Source organism: Protopterus annectens, chromosome 12.part0 (genome assembly GCF_019279795.1).
Source record: "Protopterus annectens isolate FY-2018-M chromosome 12.part0, PAN1.0, whole genome shotgun sequence".
NCBI classification, from domain to species: Eukaryota; Metazoa; Chordata; order Ceratodontiformes; family Protopteridae; genus Protopterus; species Protopterus annectens.
In genome coordinates, this window is record NC_056746.1 from 105,784,938 (window position 1) to 105,799,489 (window position 14,552).

The following is a 14,552-nucleotide window of genomic DNA, read 5'->3' on the forward strand; positions in this document are numbered from 1 at the left end:
GGCCGTGGGTATGTTTCACCGTGCAAAATCTGACGTTTGTACCAAAAATGTCCCACTTTAGGCATTTGAAAAGGTGGCAACCCTAGGTAAGAGAATGTGTGTGTGAAATATAGTTGGTCTTGATCAGGTAGGTGTGTGTGTGAAATGTAATCGGTCTTGATCAGGTAAGTGTGTGTGTGAAATGTAGTTGGTCGTGATCAGAATGGTTGTGAGCTATGGTGAGAAGTGAGAACTGAAGTTGTATTTCCCCCATTATTGTTTTTGTTGTTTGTCCAGGTTTTTGTGCTAAGGTGTGAAGTGAGAACTGTATTTGTATTCCCTCATTATTGGCTTGTTTGTCCAGGTATTTGTGCTAAGAGGTTGAGAGCTATCTAAATGATAGCCATTAAGTTTGTCTTCCTGTTTTTCAAATTGCTGATTTAGCATAGTGGTATGTTGCACTGAGTGTAGTGCATATGGTTCTGGGTTCAAGACATGAGTGGTGATAACACAGCATTTTATTCTAGCAACTTTCCAAAATTATACAAGCAATATTTAAAATGTGTCCCTGGTTTTTGGGCTTTTGCCCCCCCCCCCCCAATAAATGTTGGCTTTTTCCAGATTTCTTGTGCTGCAAAGTTCAGAGATACAGCTGAGTGTCAACATTTTACAAGTAGCTGAGTGCTGCAGGGGAACTAAAGTTTAGTGCTGCTCATGCTGAGTCTGCTTGTACTGTTAATAGCACAACAGGTGGTGTACTTGCTTTTGATGCAGAAGGCTGTGGGTTCTTCTCCCACAGGAGGTAGATGCATTGCTGATATTGTACTTTGTTGTAAAGGGGGGTGGATGCCGTAGTCTGTTTTGACGAAGATATCTAGTAGTAACTATGAACCTGTTATCAGTTTGCCATCCATTCCCTATTGCGATATTACTAGCTTATCATTTTGCAATGCAATGCAATGCAACATAGGCAATTTATTCCTCAAGGGCAACAGGCACTTTATTTGTAGATGAAACCATGAAATATAAAGTTGTTTGCTAGCAGCAGCCTCTTCATTAGTTACAGATTTCTTTAATGTGGAATTATGTAGATGGCTTTTACTAGTTCAGAGATTGTGCATATTTACTGATATTGGTGGACTGTAGAAGTTTGAGTAGACTTTTATGATGGAAATGTTATGAATTGGGCTGTTTGTCATTATTCGTGCATGCATTTTGTTTCATTGTTTACTGGAAAAATGTTCAAAACAATAAATTTAAAATGCTGTCTAACAACTATACTGTATTGTACAAGGAATATAATTTAATACAATCAGGAAGGTGTATCAAAGAGCACGTGTATGTTTCATGTGCAAGGGACCTATGATTTGAAAACAGCTCAGAGTTAATCTTTATCTACCACTAGCAAAATGTATTTTCTTTGAATGCAGGTTTCAATGCTTTTTCAATGAATGTGAGTTTCAAGGGCAGGGAAGTTTTAATGCTAAGTCTAATTTCATTGTGAGACTGCATTGCTTTGTTTAGCAGATATTTATTGGTGTTCGTGCTGTAAAATGCAAAATAAAACTTTTCTGGCAAATCATTTAGGAATGAAGTCACTAAATAATGACCAACGTTAAGTTTCAGATGTCATAATCTTCAGAAAATGATATTCTGTCAACTGTCTTAAGTTTATACAAGATCAATTTTTAGTACTGTTTGTATGTTCCCACAATATATTTGGCCTTGTCCAGATTTCCTGCATTAAGAGGTTGAGAGGTATGTGCAAATAAATTGCTTTATAGAATTAGGAATATCCAAACCTCTCAACTGTCCCCAATTTTGGCTCAAAATGTTGCTCTCCCCCTAATAATCTCTCCGCAAAATAGCAATTTTGGAAGAAAACGTGGAGGGTTTACTTTTATAAATAACTGTATTGATCAGAGTTATACATTACTTTTATTTCAGAAATGCATGTAGATTCTCTAATTTTGTCAGTTGCTCAAGTTAAAACTGTGCTCATATTAAAATGGTGTCCCTTCTTTGACAGGTTCCCAGCTGTATTGTCTGGCAATCCTCAACCCCAACTACCATGCTGCATTTTTCAAAGAACTGACTTTCGGGTTCATTTTCAATTCAAGGAACCGAGTTTGAGTGAATTTATATTATATTACTGAAGAAGCATTACAGTGAATGCCTCTTCATCGACACTTAAGAGGGAACCGTGAATTACGAGAATGGCCATAGCTTGGCTGGGGAGGGGGGGTAGCAGTTTGAGAGCTGTGAGTACAAATTTGAAAATCCTAGCTACACCCCTGACTGCAAGATCCTAAGGCTCTTCTAACTCCTTCTCTGTTTTTATACCATATCCTTAAACTAAAGCTCAGGCTTTATTGCTTCTATTCTTCTTAACTCTCTCTCACTAAAATCAACCCTTTAGGGTTAAGTGGTAAAAATGTGGCCAACATCTTGTTTCCAATAACCTCTGTCATGGAAAGACTTAAAATAATTTTTCTACTTTGGAAAATTATAATATACAGACACGTGATATGGCTCAAAGGTTCCATGGCAGAGGTTATCAGAAATAAGATGTTGACTCATTTAGTAGGATGGTTCAACAAGTCAATAGAAATCAAACATCATATAGGGACAAAAGCCAAGCTTCTGATCCATCTTTCAGATTTATTATGGAATTTGGTAGCAACACTAGACATTTGCAACAGATTATACATAGACATTGGGAAGTTTTGAATATGGAGGACAGATTGGCCACATTTTTACCACTTAGATGTAAGTTTGGTTACAGGAGAGGAAAAAACATGGGTGGTTTGTTTAATCATTATAAATAGGGAAATAAGGTAGCTAAGAAAATGATACAAACCAGACTAGAAGGGACCCCCTAATGAGTTGTTTTTTTTTGTGTGGAAACTGTAGGTTTTGTAAGATGGTTCCTAAACAAAGTTCTTTCACTTCCTCTAATTGTTCAAAAGTTTATGACATCAAAGTTTTTGGTAACTGTGGCAGTGATTGGATAATTTATTTGGTTAACTGTACTTGTTCTGCCTTTTATGTGTGGCAGACATCTCACCCCTTTAAACTCAGGATATCAGAACATATGAGCGATATTAAATGCCACAGAAGTACTAATGCTTTATATAAACATCAGTTGAAACATCCTTCTGCTAAATTTAGGTTTACTATTATAGATAGAATTTGTAAACAAAACACATTACAAGAGGATTTGCATTCTTTTTTGAACCATAAGGAACATGTGGATAATTAAATTTAGGGTCTTATTTCCTTCAGGACTTAATGAACAAATGTGATTGACTACTTATGGGGTGCATTATTGGTTCTTGTGGTATAAAAAAACTTCTACCCATCACTGCCTTACCCTAAGATCCCTAAAGTGGCTTGAACTCCCAAACTGCTTAGACTTCCTCCAACTCACCACTGCACACAGAATTGTATATCACCCAACTAAGTGTCCAGCGCTAACTAATATCCTCCCCCATTACACCCCCAATAGAACTCTCAGATCAGAACATCAAAACCTAATTGCTATCCTCAAACCCAAAAGTACAGCAGGCCAACTTCTCCTCGCTGTCTCTCTAGGCAAAAAATGGAATTCCCTTCCTCCCTCTCTAAGAACCATCCCAGACTTAGAAAACTTCAAAACTCAGCTTACCAAACACCTGGCCACAAAATGGAAATGCAATTGCCACCATAGGTTCATAGGTTCATAGGTTCATAGGTTGATACTAGGCTATCTGCCCTAGGGCATTTACAAGCCTAGCCAGAGTGTGTTTGGCTTTCGCCACCCTTCTTAGATTAGTTGACTGTGCCTCTGTATAGTAGATGATTTTAAGGTTAGTTTACTGTGCCTCTGTCTAGCAGTGACACAGAAGAGATCCCAGATCTCCCGTCCAAACATCAAGATTCTTCTTGAAGCGGGTCATTGAGGGGCTCTGTCTGACATGGATTGGGATTTTGTTCCAGAGTGAGGGGAGCCTTTGGGATATGAATCTGTCCCTTCAGCATGTTCTATTTATTTCTGTGCTGAGGTTTAAGTCACTGGAGTGTGTAGTTCTGATGGAGTTGGATTTCTTGAGGTGGAGCATTCCATTAATTCTGGGTTGGACATGGCTTTATACGTCAGGCACAGATCGCCTCTGAGTAGGCAGTAAGCAACTGAGTAGAGCTGGAGTTTCTTTAGCCTAACTGCGTAGGGCATTTGTTTGAGTCCCTTGATCCTCTTGGTGAGGTACTTTTGGGGTCTTTCTAGTTGTAGTAGGTGTCGGGTAAGGTACATCCCAAATGGGGCATTGTATTCAATTATGGGCCTGATGAGTGATGAGTAGAGGGGCACAATGACCTCTCTTGATCTAGATGTGAACCCCTTTGTGATAAGGTGGGCTATACAGAATGTCTTTCTAACCACTTTGGCAATGTGATTGTCAAAGGAGAGATTGCAATCTACTTGGGTCCCCAAATCCCTAATTACTTCTTCCGTATTTAATGGATTACCACCTATGTGGTAATTTGTGGGCACTTTATTTTTCCCAAAGGGGATGACTATGCACCTTTTGGCATTTAGCTTTAGGCCATGGCTCTGGCACCAGTTATCCATCTCTGTGAGACCTTTTTGGAGGATGCTTGTGTCAGCCGGTGAGTCGATTATGGCCCCCAGTTTGCAGTCATCTGCAAACTTTGTCAGCCATAGTCCTCCTGTGTTAGCCTGTACCTCAGAGAAATATATACCGAACAAGAGAGGTCCCAGGACTGAGCCTTGTGGGACGCCACTTGTAAGTGGTTTAGAGTCTGACATGGCACCTGCAATTCTGACCATGTGGGTTCTATCCCTAAGCCAGTTTGCAACCCATCTTGTGACATAGGGGTTGATATTTAAGCTGGTGAGCTTATTTATGATGCCTGAGTGGGGTATTGTGTTAAAGGCTTTTGCAAGGTCAAGGTAGGCTGTGTGGACTACCTTCCCTTCGTCTATGGCCTTGGTGACTGTTTCAAAGAAATTTACCAGGTTCAAGAGGCAAGATCTGCCCTTAACAAAGCCGAATTGGGTAGGATCCAGTGTTTGGAGGTTCCCAATGTCTTTGTTTATGAGTTCCAAGATGATACGCTCCATAGCTTTGCAGACCAGGCTAGTTAGGCTTATAGGCGATAGTTTCCGGGGTCCGTTGTAGCACCACCTTTATGGAGTGGGACCACTGTTGCTGTACGCCATTCTTTGGGTACATATCCTGTTGTAAGGCTGAGGCTGAACAGTGATTTTAAGTTAGGGTTCAGTTCTCCTTGGAGCTCATGTAAAACGCAACCCGGGACACCGTGCAGTCCCATTGATGCTGTGTTTTTTGCTTTGGAGAGGGCAGCTCTCACCTGTGCATCTGTGATGTCAGGGAGGCTACACTCTGTTGGGATAGTCATTTGCTCATTTGGGAGTTTGCACTGAACCTGTCTGCCAGGATGTTGGCAATGTCTGTGGGTTCAGTGTATTTTTTGTCATTTTGCACTAACTCAGAGCATATATGGGAGTTTCCACCCAGGTTTCTGACATAACTAAAGAAAGCCTTGTGATTATCTTTAGCGTCTTGTGCAATTTTTCTTTCGAAGCTAGCCTTAGATGATTTTATGAGGGATCATAGTTTCTTGCTAGTACTGATCAGAGTTGCCTTACCTTTCAGGGATTTTGCTCTATCATGTAGTAGCTTCCTCCTTCTGTTGTACAGCTTACTTATGGCTGGGGTCCACCAGACAGGTCTCCTGCCTTTTGAGGTGTGTGTCTTGGTTTTATTTGGGATAGCACGATCCATGCATTTCTGTAGGTATCCATAAAATGCGTTTGTAAAGGATTCTGCAGTTTGGGCCATATTTTCCACTGGCCCTGGGGCTTTGAAGGATTCCACCTCAGTTTTGAGAAGTGGGAAGTTTGCTTTTGAGAAGTGTTTGACCGTGGTTTCCTTTGCTGGGGGTGGGGACGGGATATGGATGTCCATAGTGATTAATTTATGGTCAGATCTTACCAATGAGGGGTATACCTCTGGTATGGAACATAGAGTCCCCATGTTGGTGATGATCAGGTCCAATATGTTTTCCCCTCTTGTGGGAGTGGTAACCAGTTGTTCCATAGCATTTGAGTTTATAAATTCTAGGAACCATTGGGCTAGGATGTTGGGGCATGAGTAGTGCTCCCAGTCTACGTTTGGGTAGTTAAAGTCTCCCAATATAATGGTGTTTGGAGAGACCTTCATATTCTCCAGTGTCTTCAGGAAAGCCGAGTGGGGTTCCTGAGTTTGGGAGGGTGGTCTGTAGCAGGCTAAAATCTGGAAGGCAGTTTTGCCAATTGTTAGTTGCACATGGATGGTCTCAGATGCTTCGTGCAGTGCCACTAGCCTGGAGGTATGGGTATCTTTGATGAATATGGATACTCCCCCTCCTCTTGTGGTTTGGTCTGAGTTTTGCGGCCAAAAAGCATGGTATGAGGTATAGCCTGGTAGTGCTAGGGTGCTCTCGGGAGCCTTGAACCAGGTTTCTGTTACTGCACAGATATCGATATTCTCCATACTGAGGAGAGCCTCGAGTGCATGCATCTTGAGGTTTAGACTTCTGGCATTGAGCAGCATTACCCTTAGCTTCTTTTTCCTTGTGTTGTCTAAGGAGGTGGGTTTGTCTTTTGAGCCTTGCCTAAAAAAGGCACTATGGGGGTGGCAAGAGCCTTGGCCAGTATTTGAAAACCCAGGGGTGACAGGTGCAAGCCGTCCCTAGCGAAGCAACGTGGCTTGTCAAGCATGTCATCCCAGGCTGACAGTCACTGGATCCCCTTTTAGTGACACCAATACTTTAGCCAATTGTTGAAATTGATCATTTTGTCTTTAAACTGTGGCATCATTCTTGGTGAGGGTAAGATGCTACTCAAGGTCAGGGTCATACCGGCCTGGGCCACATGATCAGAGAGCTCCTCTATGTCTCTTTTCATGTAATCCAGGGAGGTACGTCTCAGGTCATTCACACCAGCCTTCCTTAGTCCATTCCCCTGGGGGGTTTTCCCACTCTGGTTCCTAAGCCCTCAACAACTCTCCTTCAGCTATGCTCCTGGGGGTTTTCCCCCTCAGGTTCTTAAGACCTCAATAACTCTCCTTCAGCTATGCTCCCACGAGCATTTTCTAAGTTCTCCCTTCTCCATTAGCTATCAATAACTATCAATACAATAACAATAGCTATCGATAACCTCAGTAACTCTCCTTCAGCTATGCTCCCACATACATTTTCTAAGCTCTCCCTTCTCCATCAGCTATCAATAACTATCAATACAATAACAATAACTATCGATAACCTCAATAACGCTCCTTCAGCTATGCTCCCACGTACATTTTCCAAGCTCTCCTTTCTCTATTAGCTGCTTATTTCTTGTGGTTCAACATTGTAAATATTGTATGTAGCTTTACATTACTAATTTCTTTTCTGAAATTGTGCATGTATAGTGTATCCTCGTTTTACTTAAAATTATGTATATAAAACATCTTCTCACCTAATATCTGAGTGCGCACAATAAAGAAAATGTATAAACAGTAAGTCCACACTCAATGCTTTTCTGCTTATTATGCGTACTTACTTGTAACTGTTTCCATATTATGTAAGACTGACATCCGTGTATTTCTGTACCTTATCTGTATTATGTATCTTGGAGCTTTTCTCCCCGGTCCTCCACTGAAAATGGGTCACTCTGACCCAGTGGACTTCCCCGGTAATCAAACTGGAAATAAATAAATAATAAATAATGTCAGTTTATGTAGCACTGATGAAGGCTATTTGCTGAAACTGGTATGCTTTTTTCACCCTTTGGGTGTTATGAGTTATTTATTTATACTCATGGGAGCAGAAGCCCATAATTATATTTTTATTTATTAAACATTTATACAACTGTGGATTCTGATGCTGGTTTGTGTGTTTTTAATGAGCAGTCATATTAGTAATGAAGTTCAAGTCCTGTTAAGGGAATTTTTTTTCAAAGGTTGACAAAGATGTGAAACTCCATTAAAGAAGCTGTAATACAATGTATTGCTGAACAGCAATCGTACTTGTACCAGGTTCTGCTGTGCAAAAATATGGGAAACAGGCACCCTGACTGTGGAATTATCAAACCCAAGTGCAACAGGTGCGAATTATCTACAAACTAAATGACCAAAGCAAGATAGGATATCTCCCACAAGGAACAAAATGTCTACTTAGCAGAGAATGCATGATGAATGGACTGTTTTCTGGCAGCCTCACTGACCTGCAAAACTTCAGTCAGAACCTCTATCAAGAGCAAAGGAGATGATAGAGCAGCGATGAAGTGATGAGGCACATTGGGCTTTATACTCTGGGATACGGTTTTGTAGCGTCAAGGACCTGGGAGCCTAAAACTGTAATGCATTTGTCCCACCCCAAGGATTAAAAGGACAAGTTCTGGTCTCTCTTTTTTTTTGTGCATTTTTGCTATGAAATGCTGAGTCAGAGAGAAAGGTGAGACTGTACAATAATTACTCTTTCCTGCAATGACAGAAATAATCTTTACATCATCATCATCGTCCGTCTGTTGTCCTGTTGAACTAATTAGACATGAGGAGGACACAATTACCCTCATGGTAACGAGAACATTTTCTGAAATGCCCTATTCCCATAAGAATCAGACTACACATCTCCCAAATCCTGAACTCCAGAAACAGAGTAGATATGTGAATGATGGGTCTACTTCAAAAGAATGATAACCCACATTACCAAACACAACATCACCGAGATGACATCGCCGAAACTTGACTTTAACAAACTAACACAATGCCAAAGGATTTCACAGGGTAGGTATCTGGGTGGCCAACAAGGGGAAATTTTCCCACTGTAGTGCAATCCCGGAGTTGGTAGATTACTTAGGGTTGTGTGGGGCATAGCCCCCCACCTGGGTGGGTTTGAGATAGTGCGGTGTATTTCATTGTTAAATGGTGGCCAACCGAATACTTACCCTATGAAATCCTTTGACATTGTGTTCATTTGCTAAAGTCAGGTTTCTCTGATGTCGTTTCGCTGATGTTGTTTTTGGTAATGTGGGTTTTCATTATTTTGAAGTAGACCCGTGAATAGTGAAATCTGCCAGTGCGTTCACTTTCCCCTGGGATGAGCATCAAAGTAAGAGAAATGGCTAGGTCAATGACCGATTTTACCTCTGTGCAGAAAATGGTACAAGTGTGTGCACCCTGTTTTCATTTATTTTTTTCACGTAGTGCTTGCTTGTCTGACAGAAGTAGGGCAGAGCTCTGATCTCAAATTCTTTTCCAGAGTTTCTAAGGCAAAGAACACTGCCCTTAGCTGAAGAGGCTTTATCTGCATAGAATGCTGCCCTTAGCTGAAGAGGCTTTATCTGCATAGAACGCTGCCCTTAGCTGAAGTGGCTTTATCTGTATAGAATGCTGCCCTTAGCTGGAGGCTTTATCTGCATAGAATGCTGCCTTTAGCTGAAGAGGCTTTATCTGCATAGAACGCTGACCTTAGCTGAAATTGCTTTATCTGTAGGCCTTCCTCCTGGAACTGCATTTTCCCTGCACAAGGGAGGAGCTCATCTGACATCCTCAACTCACTAGCAAAGCAGCCATTATCACAAATTACAATGGGTAAGTAATAGATACCCAGTTATGGTGTCAGGACCCATGGTGGAAGGATTTTTGTTTTTTGATAACACTTTAAGAGCATGGTCTTTAGTGATTATCCGTCTGTAAGGGATTCTGGGATGTGTGATGTTGGAAGAGTTGTTATCATGGGTGAGGTTTGAGAAACACTTGTTTGCTAGTATATTTGCTATCTCTTTTGGGTAAGACTGGAGGCATCCATTAAGGAAAAGTACACAGCAAGGTTGAGTGTTTTGTAACATAATAGTATCATTCGGAACATAACTGCATCCTTTGGAAAGATGGCTATCCTTGGAAACTTCCATTTTGATTACACATCCCTACAAGTAGGCCCACTGCTCAGAGATTTGGGAACACATGTAGATAATAACCTGGCCTTTGACCATCATGTGTCTGCTGTGGTAAGGTAATCATTCTATGTTGCTCAAATTATAAGTAAGAGTATAGCATCTAGGTCCAAGGATGTCATTGTTCCACTGTACTCTACCCTTATCATACCAGTCACTGAGTACAGTACCCCCTCTGGTATGTACCTGACCAGGCACTTGCAATAAATGGAATGCCCACTGGAGTTCCTCACAAAAAGAATACAGGGCATAAACAACATGTTCTGCTCAGACTGCCTCAAAACCCTATCCGTGTTCCCAGTCTCCTATAAACAGCTGAGATGCAGTCTCTGCCTGACCTACAAATCCTTTGTTCCCACTCTGATTGACCTACTGCATATCTGCAAAACAGATAGTATCAGAATTACCTGATCTAGGGCCTTAAACCTCTTCTGCAACATAAATTGGACATGTTGGAGGGACAGGTATGAGTCATCCACGTGAGGCAGAGTTCTTCCCTAACCTAATTCAAGTGTAACTTGCACCAGTGGATGGGGCATCAGAAATTTACCCCTGGTTTGGCATGACAGAAGCAACCTGCAAATGCTTGACCACCCATGCCCAAGCATACATATATCCATAACCCTAAGGTATCGAAACTTGTCAGATTAATTTGGGAAGCATGGCCAGACAGAAAAAGGTCACGCTGGAGTCATTAGCCTAGTATATTCCTACAAACTTATGAACATTATTAAAGAAGTATTTGTAATTATCATTTACTTCAGAAGCTAATTTCTGTTCATGGTTTGCTTTACTGGTCCTTAAAGTGCTTTTCAGTTTTTGGTGATATTTATGCTATACTCACATTGGGGAGTTCTAGCTTTACTATACAGTGTAAGTTTTTTTTTTTCTTGTCTTGATATATGGTTGACCATTAGAGATGTTTGCTTTTAAACTTCCCATTGTATTTGGATCTACTTGGAACTGCTAGATCTCTGCTTTTTGCCTAAGTGGGTATGTCCCTTTTCAGTGAAGATTGCTGCTGTGTTGGGGTCAAGTGTAGAAAAGTCATGGGGAAATTTAATGATTTCTTCATATAACTGTATAAGGCTTGCCTTTTGAAGTCCATAAATGTGGAGACATTGGTAAGATGGGGGGATGGTGGTTTTTGAGGGTAAATGTCATTACTTTGTGGTCCAACGTAACTTGTTAAGGAGACAGTAGGAGTCGGGAGCATACAGATTCAATATTAGTGAGGACCAGATCACTCACCATTTGATCCAAGGAATTTCTATTTATCAAATCCATAAATCTTTAGGCAGACCCTATGTTAGATATAGGTGCTCCAGGCTATGGCTGGGTAATTGAAGTTACCTGGGTGGGATTATAGAGTTACTGATTTATACTCTATGTCTGCAGATCAGAGTTATAATCACTGGTTCTACAGGCTGTTGCCCACTTTATAGTGAGTCTAGAGCCTTCCAGTACAATCTTACCAACAATAATTGAAACTTGACTCAGATTATTTTGCAAACAAACATCCATGGCATTTCTGCTCAGAGGTTAATTATATCTCTCAAGTAAAATAACATCCTTCCCTAGCTTTGTTTTAATATTATTAGCATTTAGACCACCCTAACATACGAGGAACATAATTGCTGTTTTCCCTTAAAATTAGCCAACTCTTAAATGTTTGTATGGTGGCGATAGAGTAAGCTATTCCCAAATTTTGAAGCCAAAAGTTATCGGTACACTATCTCATTGCCCATACTCTTCAACTAATACAAGTAAATCACTGGCCAAAAACATCTCGAAGCTGAAGAATAACATTTCTTACTTGAAATAAAAATTAAGCACTGCAGTTGGCAAAATCAAATAGTCAAGAAGCTAAAAATGTGCACAAAGAAAATTATAAAATAAATGTGTTTAAACAGGTAGCCAACATAAAGGAAAAATCTTACCTGGCTCTGTCACTAACAACTAAAGAGATATACTGGACTTTGACTACCTCTGACTTAGAAGTCCAAAGTAATTGTGATTTCTTTGGCATAACTAAATCCAGCTTGACCTCTGTTGCAAAAAGGCAATCCACTGTGCATAGTCTATAAGTAAGGCAGTGATTGAAATGTCATTTGCTTTCTCTATACTTAAAAGTGTCCAAGGTAGTCCTTCCTGTTTAGATTTAAAAGGTGATGCTTTTCCTGTCTTATAGCATTGTATTCTAGTGGATTACAGTCCAAGAAGCAAGTTTCAAAATAAAGAAATCAATTTTTAAGATGAATGCATAAATATGCAAATATTTGAAAACCAGATTTGTTTTAGTTTCTCATAGTTTTACTGCATTCTCAATTAAAGCACAGATTTTGTTTAATTTTCTAATGGTTTTACTGTATTTTCAATGGAAGTAGTCATACACTCAATATTAGCCATATTTTTATATTCTGTATATTTTATGCATTTTAGATGCTGCAAAATTTCCAAAGTCACATATGCTTTGTACAATTGCATTTACTTTAGCTTAATGCAGCTTCTTCATAAACTGATGCAGATTTGTATACCCAGAGCTAGACTTAGACCACACGCTTACTTGATCCAATATAAGCCCTACAAGGGCATACTTATAATTAATATTAGATAAGAAATGAGCAGTTTTTAAAGTCTGATAGCAAATCAACAAGCAATGGTCAGCAGCTATTCAGCATGCATCCCAGCTCTAGAATGTGCTGAAATAAATTTTAAAAATACTTAAACCTTAAAGAAAGTAAAATTAAAAATAAAAATGAAAAAGCAGCCTTTTCCCAAAGCCAGAGTACTTCACTGAGTTATGTGTATTGATGATGTGAAGAACAGGGCTAAAAAAAAAAAAAAAACTTTGTCAAAATATTAGGCAAGAATCACAAAATTTATATTAATTAAAATAAAATGTTCACAATAGCTAATGGTACTTAAGTTAGTCATTCTGGAATATTTCCAGTGTTATAAAGTTCAGAGAAACTGATTAAAAATTAAAATAGTTTTAAAACGCATATGGATAATATAATGTTTACTGGTTTGATGAGGCCAAAAATAAAGACTCGGTTTAGCAGTAGGTTAGTAGTTGAATGATGTTCTAAAACATTTGTGATGAGTTTATAACTTTTCATGATTCCTACTGGGACTCTACAGGAATAAATAAGGAAGTATTCACAGAAACCCAACAAAAAAGTTATGTTTGCAATCTGCTAATAAATCCACATCATCCTTGTACTGGAATATTTTTACTTGGATGTTTCTGCACAGATGCTTCCTAATTCCATGTAAAATGGTACTTTATTATAAAAAAGAAAATAAGAGACACACATCACAACCCACAGCACCACGCATCACACATAGTACACATGCTTGTGTCTCACAGCCTCTAAGGCCCAGCCACAAACCCAAAATACTAGTCATAGGAGAACATCGTGAGACACACATATGTGCCCCTCACCAGCCTAGACAAGGAGAAAGTCATGGTAAGTTGCTTGCCAGGTGCTAGAATCTGCCATATCACTCACACACTCAAGTCTGTCAACAACAGGTACTGTTATGACTGTGCCATAGTCCATGCTGGTGTGAATGACTTTAGACATACCTCTCTGGATTATATGAAGAGACATGATTGAGCTCGCTGAATATCTGTCCCAGGCAGGTATGTCCCTAGCCTTAAGCAGCATCCTACCATCACCCAGAATGATGACTTTAACAATTGGCGTAGTTTCTCTTGTCATTCCTAGGGGATCCAGTACCTGACAGCCTGGGAGGACATGATTGACAGACCATGATGCTTTGCCAGAGATGGCCTTCATCTGTCTCCCCTAGGCTTCAGGCTTTTGCCAAAGGCTCTGTCTCCCCCATAGTGCCTTTTTAGGCAAAGTCAAGAGCACAAAATTACCAACATGAAAATTCTTCTAAATTAAATTTAAAGGTCATGTTGCTAAATGCTAGGAGTCTTAGCATGAAACTGCACTCATTGCAAGCATTCCTTGTCCTGAAGGATGCTGACATTTGTGCAGTCACTGAAACCTGGTTCAAAGCTGCAGGGAGCACTCCAGCCTTAACAGGTAACTCATCTTACCATACTTTCAGACCCCAAATGGAGGGCTACAAAGCCAAATGAGGTGGAGTTTAAATATTTATCAAAGACAATCACATCTCTAGGTTGGTCAAATGGTATGACATACAGGAGACACTCTAAGTGCAGTTAACTATTGACAAAACACCTATTCAAATCATAGCTAGCTACAGACCCCCAACCATGACTCAAGACACCCACTCCACCTATCTGGACTTACTTGAATCCATCAATATTCAACGCTCTACCCTGAACTTGGGTGACTTTAACTGCCCAACCATAGAGTGGAAGACCTATTCTAGCCCAAACATGAATACCCAGAGATTCCTTGACTTTGTCAATGCCAATGCATTGGATCAGCTGGTAGACACCCCTATGAGAGGTGAAAATATCCTGGATCTGTTACAAACCAACATGAGTAGCTATTGTAGCACCCCTACAGTGTCATCCTCTTTGGTAAGATCTGACCATAAAGTGATCACCTTCAAAGTCACCATCTCC